Raw genomic sequence first — 14,568 nt, forward strand, 5'->3', positions numbered from 1 at the left:
TAAAGTCCTAACATGCACAATTGTGTGGGGGCTTTTTTAAATTTTATTTTATTTATTTTTGTTTTTATTTTGTAAAATGAACTATAAACATGCAGGTAGCAGGTAGGGACCTTCTTCGGAGGCAGCCCTGCCCAGGAATTGGCGCCCCTGCCTATGTGAGTCCCAGAGCACACTGACCCGGTGTGTAACATCTGGTAAGGGTCCCAGCTCAGGGTTACGAGCGAAGACCTCAACGGAATCTACAGCGGAGAAGATGGACTTCAGAACGGTGGAGATTGCGGAAGAGGCAACCCAGTACTCAGGGAATAGTATGAGTACACTATAAAACAGCAGCGTCTGTTTCCCAGGTGAGGGGTGGCTGCAAGGGACGTCTGTTTACCATGTAAGGGGCGGCCTAGAACAAACTCTGGGGCTTACAACCTCAGTTTTAACTCTGAGGAGCAGGTTGTTCCTGCCCTCCCATGTAACTTCAACTTACGGCATGATGGAAACGTCTTCAGAAAAAATTACTCCAGGGGGTACCCAGAAATGGAAATCCCCCACTGCCAAGAGCAGAGCAACCAGGCCGTTGAATTCTGGAGAGCCTGGAACATCATGTAGGGAAGAGTCGGAGCTTCCCAGAACTTTAATGCAGAAGATTCGACCCAAGAAAAAACACCTTGGGAACAGTGAACATTAACACTCTTCTACAGGCGGGGAAATTTAAAAACTTACCAGTATTATAAAGGAACGGGATATCTGCATATTAGCGGTACAAGAGATGAGATTTCTGGACGGTTTCAGAATCTATAAAGGAAAACCTGCAACAACAAACAACTCCAACATACCAATTCTAGGAACGGCCTTTGTAGTCAAAAGAAGCATTACTGAGTCCGTCATAAACTTCACCTCACCAACAGAGACGCTCTCACTTCTCTCCTTTAGATCTGGCAACAAAGCTTACACAATCATCAACAAACATTCCCCTATAAATGAAGATAACAGGAAACGTCCAGAAAAGGTGGATGAATTTTGAGAAATTCTTGAAGATATAACTTCCAAAATTCCACAATATCATGTAAAAGTTTTGGTCGGGGCTTTCAACGCTCCGATAGGCAAAGAAAAGAAAGAAAAATCGTGGGAGATTACCCAGCACACAGAAGAACGAACAGAACGGTGAGGGGTGGCTGCAAGGGACGTCTGTTTACCATGTAAGGGGCGGCCTCACTGATCTCTATACATGGATCGCTGATGGCAGGTCTCCGCTGCAGGAGAAAGTACGCCAAGTTGAACGCGCGGTTCGCCATGTTGGCGTACCCAACCTCGAGCTCTCCTTATGGGGAAGCAATGATAATATAATCAATTTTAAGTCGCAATTAATGGCGCATTGGAATAATTAAAAATATAGAGACATGTTCACTCAAAGAATAAGGACATTGGGATCACTGACACGTCATTCCGAGGTCAGTAAATCTCCGGGATAGCAATAAAAATGAGTGTATAATAACGGCCGGCAAATATTAACTTAGGTGCTGAATACATGCAATTAGCGATCGGTAACACAATACGAGTGAAAACCAGTTTCTGGAAAAATTGCTGTAAATTGTATACATGTATGCCACGAAATTATGCATTCTTAAAATGATGTACCTATAAACGTAGCTCAATATACAGGCCTAGATTCGACATATCGTAATCGGTGCTTGATAATGAATTTCTGTTTCCTGTTTCCAAGAAATAACGCGCATATTATCAAATTAAAATATCATTGAAGCAAATGTACACGTTCATAAAACCAGCAAATATTCAAAACTAGTCAATATATCACATTACCTCCAGCTTAATGTACTATTACAGACCTCTTTAATTAAATTCAGCTAGCAAAGCGATATTGATAGTCATCATCAGAAATATGTAACACCAGTTAAAAGAGTCCCAAATACCACGAATAGTATAACGGAATAGCCCCAAACACCCACCACACTTTCCCTTCTCCCACCACTCCAGTGTCTGAAACCCATAATTATTACTGATGTAAATAAGGTCTAGAATTCCTCCAGACTTCATTTTCTAAGATTGTTATAAGGTCACGTCAATTATTTCATCGAAACCGTCAGTTTAATTATGAGAAAAAAAAAATAAATAAGTAAATCTTTACTTGCAGTTAATGTTCAGCAAAATTGAAAACAGTTGGCTGTACATCACTTCTAAGGTGTACAGTTTGTCCATTTCTATCAAAACAGTCTTCCTCTAAGTGATCCGAGCAGAGAACAGCTGTTTTAGAAGGCTCCCAATTCTCCCGCCTGATACTCCTAATCGATGATCTTAGATGTTCGGGTCTCGAGAAAGGAAACCTACAAAAATTAATTGCCATTTTGCTTCCGGAATATGCGAAATAAGATACAATAAACCTAACACTCAAAACACTACCCTAGGAAGATTCTTATGTACAGTATAAAACTCCCCGAGCCGGGCTGAGTGGCTCAGACGGTTAAGGCGCTGGCCTTCTAACCCCAACTTGGCAGGTTCGATCCTGGCTCAGTCCGGTGGTATTTGAAGGTGCTCAAATACGACAGCCCCATGTCGGTAGATTTACTGGCACGTAAAAGAACTCCTGCGGGACTAAATTCCGGCATCTCGGCGTCTCCGAAGACCTTAAAAAAGTAGTTAGTGGGACGTAAAGCAAATAACATTATTATTAAAACTACCCGATGAAATGATGTCTCCTTCTGCTGATCGGTTCTGTTTGTACATCCATAAGCTGAATACTGCGGTATGTTAATACCCCGTAGAATGTTTCTTCATTCATATTTCAGATAAACACATACATATTTAAATTTAATCTTGTAATTCACAAGCATACTACAAGGCAACGAACCTAAATTCGTAAAATACACTACTATTTACTTTGCAATAACACAGCACAGAACACTCGTGAAACTACAATCAAGAGGCATGGCGTCACTGAACTAAGCATAAACAAAGCAAGCGTGCTCCTCGTGGTCTATTGCACCATGCGCTCGCTGCCATCTTACGACGCCAGTCATCTTCTATTCGGCTTACTGCTACCCAAGCTACCAGCCATCCAGGTATAGAGATCAGTGGGCGGCCTAGAACAAACTCTGCGGCTTACAACCTCAGTTTTAACTCTGAGGAGCAACCTGAAACCTGAAATTCTTGTCCACATATTTCAAAGCTCTCCCAAAAAAGAAGAAAACTTGGGTCTCTCCTAATACAATGTTGGGTGAATTTCAGATTGACCATGTTGCAATAACAGCATAAAACCAGAAAGAAATCCTAAATGTCAAAGTAAGGAAAAGCCTGAACATTGATTTGGATCACTATCTCTCTGAGATAAAAGTAAGATTCCAGCCGAATAGATCTAAACCGAGACAGCAAAGGAAGCCCAGGATCAATATAGAGACTCTGGAGCAGAATAAATTGGAATACCAACAGAACCTATCTAAACTAAGGATGACCATCTGGGATGAAATCAGAGATTCCATGAACAAAGCTGCTGACGGTTTGGGGAATCCTCCGAGGAAACGGAAACATAGATGGAGGAACGAAAAATGTGACGATGCATTAGAAAGTAGACTAAAGGCCTGGAAGAGATGGCATTCGAACAGCAAGGAAGAGATGGCATTCGAACAGCAACAGCGAGAACTTGGAAGACTTCAAGGAAGCAAGGAAGAGAACAGCTAGGATCATAAGAACAGAGAAGAGAAAATATGACAGAAACAGGAGAGAGAAGCTAGAAGAAGAATTTAAAAGGAACAACACCAGGGAGTTCTACAAAACCTTCAAAGAAGATCTAAAGGGATACACACCACCAAATCTGTGCTTCAGACGAAGACGGTAGCATAGCAACAAAAAAGAAAACTGCCAGCTCTTGGCTAACTACTTCCAAACACTGCTCAACTGTGAAGAACCACATGAAAGATTGCCTGCCCTGAAACTATCCAATGAGAATCCAAATTCCAAACCACCAAGTCTAGATGAGATAAAATGTATAATCAGAGAGTTTAAAAACAACAAAGCACCAGGGGAAGATGGCATTGTGGCAGAAATGTGGAAGATCGGAGAAGTGGCTGCAGAAAGAATACATCACCTCACAAAAGATATTTGGAAAACTGGATTCCGAACAATTGGAAATGTGCGCTTATCCACCCACTCCTCAAGAAAGGTAGCCGAATGGATATTAATAACTATAGAGGTATCTCTTTACTTTCAGTCGGGTACAAAATATTCTCCAAAGTGCTACTGAACAGGGTCGAAGAACAAATAGACTCCCTCATTAGAGAATACCAAGCTGGTTTCAGAAAAGGGAGGTTGTGTACAGAACAGATATTCAACCTCAAGGGTAGCCTATTCTAAGGACTAGAGCATTGAGGGGCCGGAACACAGTGGTAATCTTCGATTTCCAAAAAGCATATGACTCAATTGGTAGACAGACATTATTTAATGTCCTAGAATAGTTTGGAATCGACAGAAAAACGAGAGGAATGATAAAACAAACCTTGACAGACACCATCACAAAAATTAAATTTGCTGGAGAAATCTCTGATCCATTCCAAATAAAGACAGGAGTCAGACAAGGAGATGGATTATCACCCATCCTGTTTAACATTGTATTGGAGAAAGTCATAAGAACTTGGGAAAACTCTCTGAAAGTAGAAGGCATACAGGGAATTCATCTTGGGCGCAAGGGACAAAACTTGGAAATTAAATGTCTGGCTTTTGTTGATGATCTTGCTATCTTAGCAAAAAACAGAGAGGATGCCCAAAGGATGCTGGAGCTTCTTCATGACATTGTGAAGAAAACAGGTCTCAAAGTCTACTACGAAAAGACGAAGGACATGGAGTACCGACATCAGGGAGAGAAACGCATGGACGTGAAGTGTGGAAAAGTTAGAAGAGTAGAAAAGGTTAAGTATTTGGGAGAACTGATCCAACCCAATGGACTAGACAAGGAGGCAAACAAGGAAAAAGCTAGAAAATTGGAACTGGCCTACAGACTGACACAGAACAGGTACAATAAACGGGTAATATCCTACAAAGCCAAAATTAAACACTACAACGTTGTTGTAAAACCAGAGGGGCCGTACGGTTCAGAATGCCTTATCTTAAATAAAAAAGAGGAACTGAAAGAAATTCTGAAGAAAATTGTTGGACCTCAGAAAACGACGGATGGTACATGGAGGAAAAGGAGAAATGAGGATCTCTACAAGTATTCCGAAAAGATCACGGACATAATGCGAAAACGGAGACTGAAATTTTACGGACATCTCGTCAGAATGAATGACAACCACCTGACTAAAAGGATATTTAAATATATAATTGGATTGAGGAGGACAACAAAATGGATGGAGAAGGTTGAGAAGGACGCAGAAGAAATTAAAATAACACCAGAATTGATCCTCCACAGAAAGAAGTTCAGAACTCGAGTAGATGACCACAAATTCCATGAAGAGCAGCAGAAGAACAGGCCCAAATTTGTAATATCTGAGGAGCAGAGAAAAATAAGGAGTGAACAAATGAAGAAGTTCTGGGATGAGAAAAGAAGAAGACTGGCCAGAAAGCATTAAGTTTCACGCAGTTCACAGTTGGTCAAATTCGGAAGCAAGAAGAAGAACTATAAATACATGTATTTAAGAGCATTTTAGTAAGTTTTTGACGTACAAACAAAAAAGCACACCTCTGGATTTCTTTCAGGTCTGACAGCAAGGTGCTGCCCCCCAAAAAACTTGTAAAAACCAAACTCGTACTCATTGTAAAAAATGTAATGTAGGCCTATACTAGTGTTTGAACAAAGATTTTAATTGTTTTAAATCATTCCACACTGTAAAATAGAACATTTGATCATTTACATATACAGAGTTGATTTTTTTTTTTTTTGTATGTAGTGAATTGTCTTGCCACACACAATTGTGTAGGTGCGGTTGTTGTTGTTGTTGTTGTTGTTGTTTTTCACGACTCCAGTTTTCTTTCAGGCTTGAAAGGGCTATCCTGCCCCATTCACCTCACATGACCCCACCTCTGAAGCAGATTTATACATGTTGAGTGAACAATTTCATTCCTAACTTAGCCTTTATTTCATCTCCTCATTTTGAGTACCCTCGTGCCATATTTCCAAACCCTTTGTATAGTACCAGCAATTATTCTTGCTACCTCCAAATTATGAAAAGGAATCTCGAGTCCACCAACTTTCACTCCTGTACAACACAGTCGGTCTGAAAATAGACCAATGTAAGGTAATTTTGTCTGAGAACTCTCTTCTTCCCTACAGAATACCACTGATTACAACTGCAAGACAGGGAAGTGTTCTATCACCAATCCTGTTTACAATAGTAATGGATGACATCATGAGAACAGCAAAAGCAGCATATGGAGGAAGAGAAATGAACATGATGTTATTTGCAGACGATATTGTGATTTGGGGAGAAGACGACAGGAAGGTTCAAGAACAGTTGAATGAGGTGAATGGGAAGATCGAAGAATGTGGATTGAAAATAAGTGTAGAAAAGAGTAAAACTCTTGTTATGACTAGAGGGGAGAAAGAAGGGAAACGTCAGATTAGACTTGCAGACAAGCCCCTGGAAGTAGTGGAAACGTTTAAATACCTGGGGAGTGAATTAATGGAGAATGCTCGACTGGATGCTGAGATTAGTAACAGGATTCAAGCTGGAAGTTGTTTCTATCATAGTGTAAGAAACATGTTATGGGACAAAGATGTGCCAATGGAAGCAAAGGATACTATGTACAAGATGTATTATGTACCCATAACAACTTACGGAGCAGAAACTTGGACAATGACAAAGAAGGATGAGAGTCTAATACAAGCAGCCGAAATGAAATTCTTGAGGAGTATGATACAGAAGAGTAGAAGAGACAAAATAAGGAATGAGAAAATCCGGGAAGAAATTGGAGTGGAAAAAATGAATGATAGAATAGAGAAGAGCCGACTAAGATGGTTTGAGCACATAAAGCGAATGAGCGACGAAAGAATGCCAAAAAAGGTGATGGAAATGCAAATCCAAGGAAGGAGAGGCCGTGGACGACCACGATTGAGATGGAAGGATACCATCCAACGCAGCATTATAGAAAGAAACCTGGACTGGGACACAGTGTTGGAGGAGGAGTGGTGGAAAGACCGAAGAAAGTGGAGAGGAACCATATTTGCCCCTACCCGGCTACAGCTGGATAAAGGGAAATGATGATGATGATGATGATGATGATGATGATGATAACTGCAAGCTCACTATATTAGCCTTGTTACACCTTGATATGGTCTTGCTTATTATACTACTATCGTCAAACAATACACATCCAAAATACTTTAAATGATTCACGAACTAACATTCAATCCTCTTAGGTTTCTTCTCCACAGACAATGCTAATTTTCTTATCATACTCACTGTGCATCTTTACAAGCTCCAAGATGTTACATAGCAGGTTTGTAGGACCTTCAAGACCAAATTGCTGGCATAGGGCAAACTGCTGACTACCTTTCAAACCAAGCGAATCTGTCCATGACATTTTATACCTTTCAGTAAATGATCCTTGAATATAATGAACAACAAAGGTAAAAAAAAAATACAGCCTTGTCTAACCCCCTGTAACTACTTAGAACCAAAAATTAATTTTACCATCAATTCTGACTGTGGTCCGATTGTCAACATAGCCTAAATACTTTTGATTCCCTGTAAATACTTGCCCCTAATCTAAAAATACCTCAGTACAAGTAATATCATTTCCCTAGGAACACTGTCATATGCCTTCCCTACAGCTAAAAAAGTAACTACAGTACGCACAACTTTTAGTGATACATGCACACCCTAGTGCTGAATTGGTCGACCTCGGTTATCTTCAAGATTCGTATTGGCAACCTTTGAAACACAAACTATGAATCGCTTATGCATCGCTGTGCTACATCTGACGTACACTTTACATACTAGTACTGTTGTTGTTTACATAGCAAAACCAAACTATAGAATTCATGCTAGGAACAAGATTAGCATCGAGAAATGTTACATAATGTTAAATAATGTATGTGTGACACAGCTGTTGGCGTAAGATAATAAATGTTTAGAAAATTCATATTGATCGATCATATTATCGATTCAATTCAGATTTCATTTCTATTCAGTTGGCAGTATAACCGTAACACGGAGAGCTCCCTCCACACCCCCGTAAAAAAGTAATATAACTAAAAGGTGCGCAGACTATATCTATTCTTGTCGTAGCATTTTCCAATTAGGGCGGTTGAAATTTGGCGCTGTGTCACAAACCAGGATGAACAGGGAGTGATAGTGGAGTAAGTAAACACCTTTAATCTAGCTGGCCCTGCTGGTAGTATCTCATAAGGGCACCTCCCCCAGGTTAGAGGAGAACACTGTGAACAGTTAAGTTGGTGGAAGAAGACTTACTGTCTCATCACTAGACAAAGCAGAAGTATCTCCACCTAGCAGTGTCTGTACTTCAGTGAAGCAGCTGCAAAAAAGGTCTGTACAATAGAGCAGCCTTTTTCAACACCTGGCAGTAGGTGTATATACATATTTTTTTACAATTTGCTTTACGTTCCACAGACACAGATAGGTTTTATGGCGACGATGGGATAGGAAAGGCCTAGGAGTGGGAGGGTAGCGGCCATGGCCTTAATTAAGGTACAGCACCAGCATTTGCCTGTTGTGAAAATGGAAAACCACAGAAAACCATCTACGGGGCTGCTGACAGTGGAGTCCGAACCCACTATCTCCCAGATGCAAGCTCACGGCTGCATGTCCCTAACCACATGACCAACTCGCCCAGTAGGGGAAGACCGGGCAAAGTGAATAAACTAATTTTATATCAGTTTATTTCTGTAATTATGAATGACAATGACATTAACTTTACTGTAATTATTCCTTTTTATCTTTCCACTTATTTGATATAAAGCTATTCATAGTTAAAATTCGGTATTCAGTAATTCTATCAAATTATTCACTTTGCCCACATAGCCCACATATTCACATGCGGACAAAGTGGATAACGAAATGAATTGTTTAAAAGTGGGAATGTTATTACTAAGATATATTTGATATTTGCATACAAATAGAATTCAGAAATTTGTTTTCAATAGTTTTTATAGCGATCACAGTTTACCTGTGATAGCTAATTTCAGAAAAAATAAGAGAAAATAAGCACACATTCAATACAATGAAAATTAATAAACATTATTCTGTTCCTTTAACTGAAACCTAAACTTTATATCACAATGTTCATACTGAACAGAGTACTTGCTGTTATATTGTTTTTGTTTATTTGTTCCCATAGAATACTGTAGAATCGATCTACTTGAGGATGATTAAACCCGCGAACCCTTGCAACTGATGTTGGTTCTGGTGTTCGCGATACAATTTCGGAACGTCGACTTTGAAACTCCTTCAGCCAGTCAACTCCAGCATTTTGAAGGACAAGGGATTTTATTTCTATTGGCAAAATCATCTGCCAATTTCATAAATTCCGATCTTGTAAGTCCATAGAAGAGACTGTGCATTTCTCTCAAATAGTCAACCAGTTTGAGTTCTTGTTCCTCACTGAAAACTATTCTAAATTTGCCTAACTGCTTCTTGAGAGAGTCGGATTTGTAGTGCCGGCACAGCGTAGAAGAAGGCAGACCATATTTTGTAGCAAAGGAGTTAACAGGATTTGTCCTACATTCCTCCAGAGCTTTCTTCATAGTTTCTTCGGACCAGCTGCCCTGATCACTAGTTCGTCTGTAATTGTAAACCATCTGCAAACAAAAATTACAATATTCAGATTATTATTGATACACTTGATATGTTAATGTTTTCATGTTATTTAGTAATTGTTAAAATTAATCTGCTTTAAACAGGTTACAATCCTACTGGACCTACCAGTTTACACTGATCTGCGTGATAAAATAAATAAATAAATAAATAAATAAATAAATAAATAAATAAATAAATAAATAAATACTTTGGTATTTCTATCAAGATAAAATATTATTCACTCTAAGGTAATTATGGATAAAGTATTCAACAACATTAACCTGCACGTACAAAGTGCTCTATTCACTTTGCCCAGCTGTGCTCTATTAAGGAAATTGTGATTGAACGCATAATGTAGCAAAAAGCAAGCAATGTGTGTCTATAAGTGGTTAGAAAGATCACTAAAGTACAATGTAATCGCTTTTAAAATAGTTATAAATATCTATGAATAACAGTGTGTTTCTTACCTTGATAAAATTTTAAGAAATATTGCAAAAAATTTTCTAATACTTCCGGTCTCACTCTGTTTACTACTGCAGTCTTTGTACCACTGATTCTTATGTCTCCAGCAGATTGCAGAACTTCCTGCAGAAGCAACTCAGTGACGCCTAGCATAATTTTCCATAAATTTTATTTATTCGCTTTGCCCAGGCTCTTCGCTTTGCCCGGTCTTCCCCTACAGTAGGTATAAATGCACCTGTTGCCAAGAAGATGAAGTAGGGGACTGTTAATGCCTAAAGGAGCTCTCCCAAACAGAAAAACCCTCAACTGTAATAGCTTAATGGGTCAGTGGAAGAGGTAAAAAGAAAAGTTGATTTCAAGATGAAACATAGTTTTCCGAAAGAACAGAAAGCACAGACTGTAACCAATTCTTCTCATACCTTTGGAACATACAACTCCGTTGCAGCCCTAAGTTAATCTAGGAAATAATAGAAGATATTACATCCAGATTAGACAAAATAAAAGAAGTGTGCCAAGACTGTAGAATGGAACAACTAATACAGAAACAATAACTGGGAACATGGAGGAGATAACAGATATGATGGAAAGAAGGAAGCTGGATTTGCTCAGATTGACAGAAATAAGATGGAGAGAGAAAGGTGGAAGAGAACTGAAAACAGGTTTTAATTATAATGGATTAGAAATGAGGAAGGAAAGAGGAATGGAATGGAACCAGCAGTGAGAGTGTATACCCCACAAGCAGGCTTCACATTACAAGAGAAAGAAGACTTTGAAGAAGGAATACAGAAGTACTGTAGCTGAGAAAAAAAGAGCACGATAATGATGAGGGATTTGAATGCATACAGTGGTGGGGAAAAAAAAGGGCAAGGATACAAAAATATGCTTGGAACAGAGAGCAGGGTTGAGGGAGTCGAAATAAAGAAGATAAGAAGTTGCTGAATTTCTTGAAAAGGAACTGGTTGTTGGTTGGAAATTCTTGGTCCAAACTGGGAGGGAGCCATGAAATAACATCGCACACTACAATATTTTTAATAACAATGTTATTTGCTTTATGTCCCACTAACTACAGTTTTCAGAGATGCCGAGGTGCCAGAATTTAGTCCTGCAGGAGTTCTTTTATGTGCTAGTAAATCTACCGACATGAGGCTGACATATTTGAGCACCTTCAAATACCACCGGACTGAGCCAAGATCGAACCTGCCAGGCTGAGGTCAGAAGGCCAGTGCCTCAAACGTTTGAGCCACTCAGACCGGCTCGTACACTACAGATTGATCTACAGAGTTAGTGATGGACTACATACTCTTCAAAAACAAAATAAAGAGAGGCATTACTGACATAAAAATAATACGATCAGAGGTCTTGGACAATGCCCCTCGACTGCTGGTAACAAACCTGAGAGGGTTTCAGGACAAGAAAGGGGCAGGAAAACAAACGAGAGATGACAGAAGTATGGAAATTGAAAGAGGAGAAAACTAGGGAAGACTATCAGAGAACAGTAACAGATGAACCAAAAATAAGATAAATAAATAGAGAATATTAAGAAAAGAGAGGCAGTAAGAAGTAGTAACCTTTGTGGATGGAAGGAAAACCAGTGGAAGAATCACAGAATGAAACATACAGTGCAGAAGAAGAATAGTGCTTTTACGACATGTCCCAAAATAGGATGATGGAAGCAAGAGAACAGTATCAGTCAAGAAAGAAAGAAAGAAAGAAAGAAAGAAAGAAAGAAAGAAAGAAAGAAAGAAAGAAAAAGAAAGAAAGAAAAAGAAACAAAATGGGTGGTGGCAAAGGAAAGAAGGTTGATGGAAGAGTGGACCTAGATGATGGAAGAAGGATTGAAGGTTAAAAAAAAAAAAGCTAATTATCATGAATACCGGTATGTCTTTCAATAAATGAAACTCAAATATTGATAACAAACAATTTATTTGCACCATTTCAAAGAGCATTTTTGGTGACCAAGGCCTGCGGTAATGACTAATGTGACGTCACTTCCGTCACAAATTTTGTTGCCTTGCACAAATTTTCAGATGACCCCCAGTCATAAGACATATTCATGCCAAAAAGCTGTTATGTGGAATGGTTAAGAATAAGAGAGGGAAAGATATGATGGAGTACTGTACATCAAAGTGGTAAATAAAGATGACAAGGAGGTGGAGAAAAAGGAGGAACTTATAATGATGTAGACAAAGTAATTACTCTGAAGAACTGCTAAATCCAGATGGAATGTCAGAGGAGGAAGTAATTCAAGAGGATGAAGACGAACTACAAAGGAAAACAAACTTAACATGGGAGGAAGTGGAAGCAGAATTGAGGAAGATAAAAAGAGGGAAGCCACAAGGTTTGGATGAGGTGAGCATGGAGAGGGTGACTGCAGCTGGAGAGTTGAGGAAACAATGGCTATATCAGATGATGGGAGTTATATGGAAGACATCAGGAGACTGGAAGTACGACATAATTGTACGGTACCTGTCTCAGAGAAAGGAAGTAGAAGGGGTAGTAAAATCTAGCGGAAAATCACTCTATTGTGTCAATGTGCAAAGATTTTTGAAAAGGTTCTGGAGAGACAGATTTATATAAAAGAATGTTTCATACCAGTCTGAAAATTACAGAAACAGTAGCAATAGGTTACATAGTATTAAATATGATTCAGTCTTCTAATGACAAATGCTTCATAGGGTTCCAGATTCGATTCCCGGACGGGTCGGGGATTTTAATCGCGTCTGATTATTTCTTCTGGGAATTTGTGTTTGCCCCAACAATCTCCTCTTCATATTCAGACAACACACTACACTACCAACCACCACAGAAACATGCAATAGTGATTATTATCGGCACACTTTCTTCCGAGACAGGAAGGGCATCCGGCGTAAAACAGGTCCAAATCCACATGTGCTTACAGTCGCACCCGTCACCCCACAGGTGTAGCAGAAGAGTAAGAGTAAGAGTAGTAGTAGTAGTAGTAGTAGTAGTAGTAGTAGTAGTATACAGTAGTAGCAGAGGAGAAGAAGAAGACTGGCAAATGCTTTACAAATATTCGCATTTCAGTGAGACTTGACATTTTCTGTGCAGAAACCCGACCCAGCGTAATCAGGAGGTAATTTTATGTCAGAGTGCGTAAATATAAAATAGCCAAGTCAATAAATGTTGAAGTACGATAAAGAACTCGTTCACAAGTTGAAATTCTGGCAGTCTGGCGTCTCTAAACTATGGCAATTATTTTCGAATAATTAACAAAATATTATTGCATCCACAGAATGAATTACTACCTGATAAGTAATAAAACTTTGCATGGTTTTGGAACTAAATTATTGAAATAATTGTGTCAGCTTTCAACGAAAAGAATTATTGCTGTAACCTAACCTTACCTATGGTGTGAATGACAACACATTAACCTCACGCTATTTTTCGAGGATACGCCTCTGCTGCACTAAAAGTCTACGTAGAAAATGTCAGTTGCGTAATGATGTGAACTTTAGTGAAGCCCATCATACACAAATGCCTTCAACGCAACTTGCAGGGTTGGTTAATCTTTCCCGCTTGTGGTTACACCTCCAAAATACAGAAGCATTCGGCAAAAATAATTTAAAGACGCCACCGTTTGGAAAAACAAAAGTAACTTCATCCTACACAAAATATCTAACTGTAAACTAATTCACAAACGCAAGAGAAAAAAAAAAAGGACTGTATGTATTCATAAGGAATTATTATTTTTTCGCCACTGTAGCTACACAAAAGTTATTAAAATATGAACAAAGGTACATTTATCTACAACCACAAAAAGTATCAATAACAAAATTATAAATATTCTCACCGTTCAAGTATAAATCGGATATAATATTCAAGACATAATTACTGTAGATTCATGTTTAGAGAAAAACTACACACCCTAATGCTGCCCTAATGTTTGTGTTGACTGACATTTCAGCAGGTTCCCAACAGTGTCGCCAACTCTACTTGCTAAAATATCGCTAAATTCATTGATGAATGTTTCTAAAAATCATTAAATATTTGTGAACGAAAAGTCACTACACGGAGTAAAGAATACAGGGAGCTGCCCGCTACACTTTTTTTTTAATGCTATTTATTCGAGGCGTCGACCTCTTGCCCCATATGTTATGATCCCGCATGTATTTGTTACAGAAGTGTTAAATGTTAACGAGTGACACCATCAACATGTTAAATGTTGAATACTGTTTCATTTAACATTGTGTCCACACTTAATAAACATGTTAAACTTGACTTTCTTTGTTTGGTATATGGGTAGATCATCATATCAGTTTGTGGTAATACATGGTAACACATTTAAGTGGTGTCTGGTATTTTCAAACAAACACAATGGACGTTGAAAAGGGTT

At 38.9% G+C, this 14,568-nt stretch overlaps 1 protein-coding gene across 1 annotated transcript in view; it reads right to left on the minus strand.

The window, feature by feature from the left end:
* Positions 1 to 14,221, minus strand: part of Cyfip (Cytoplasmic FMR1-interacting protein Sra-1) — a 314,228-nt gene extending 300,007 nt beyond the window's left edge. Inside the window, exon 1 of the mRNA XM_067142996.2 lies at positions 14,026 to 14,221. The gene's annotated coding sequence lies outside the window, so the exon portion shown is untranslated. The remainder of the gene's footprint in view (positions 1 to 14,025) is intronic.
* Between the last annotated feature and the right edge of the window lie 347 nt (positions 14,222 to 14,568).

This window comes from Anabrus simplex, chromosome 3 (genome assembly GCF_040414725.1).
Source record: "Anabrus simplex isolate iqAnaSimp1 chromosome 3, ASM4041472v1, whole genome shotgun sequence".
Lineage (NCBI taxonomy): Eukaryota > Metazoa > Arthropoda > Insecta > Orthoptera > Tettigoniidae > Anabrus > Anabrus simplex.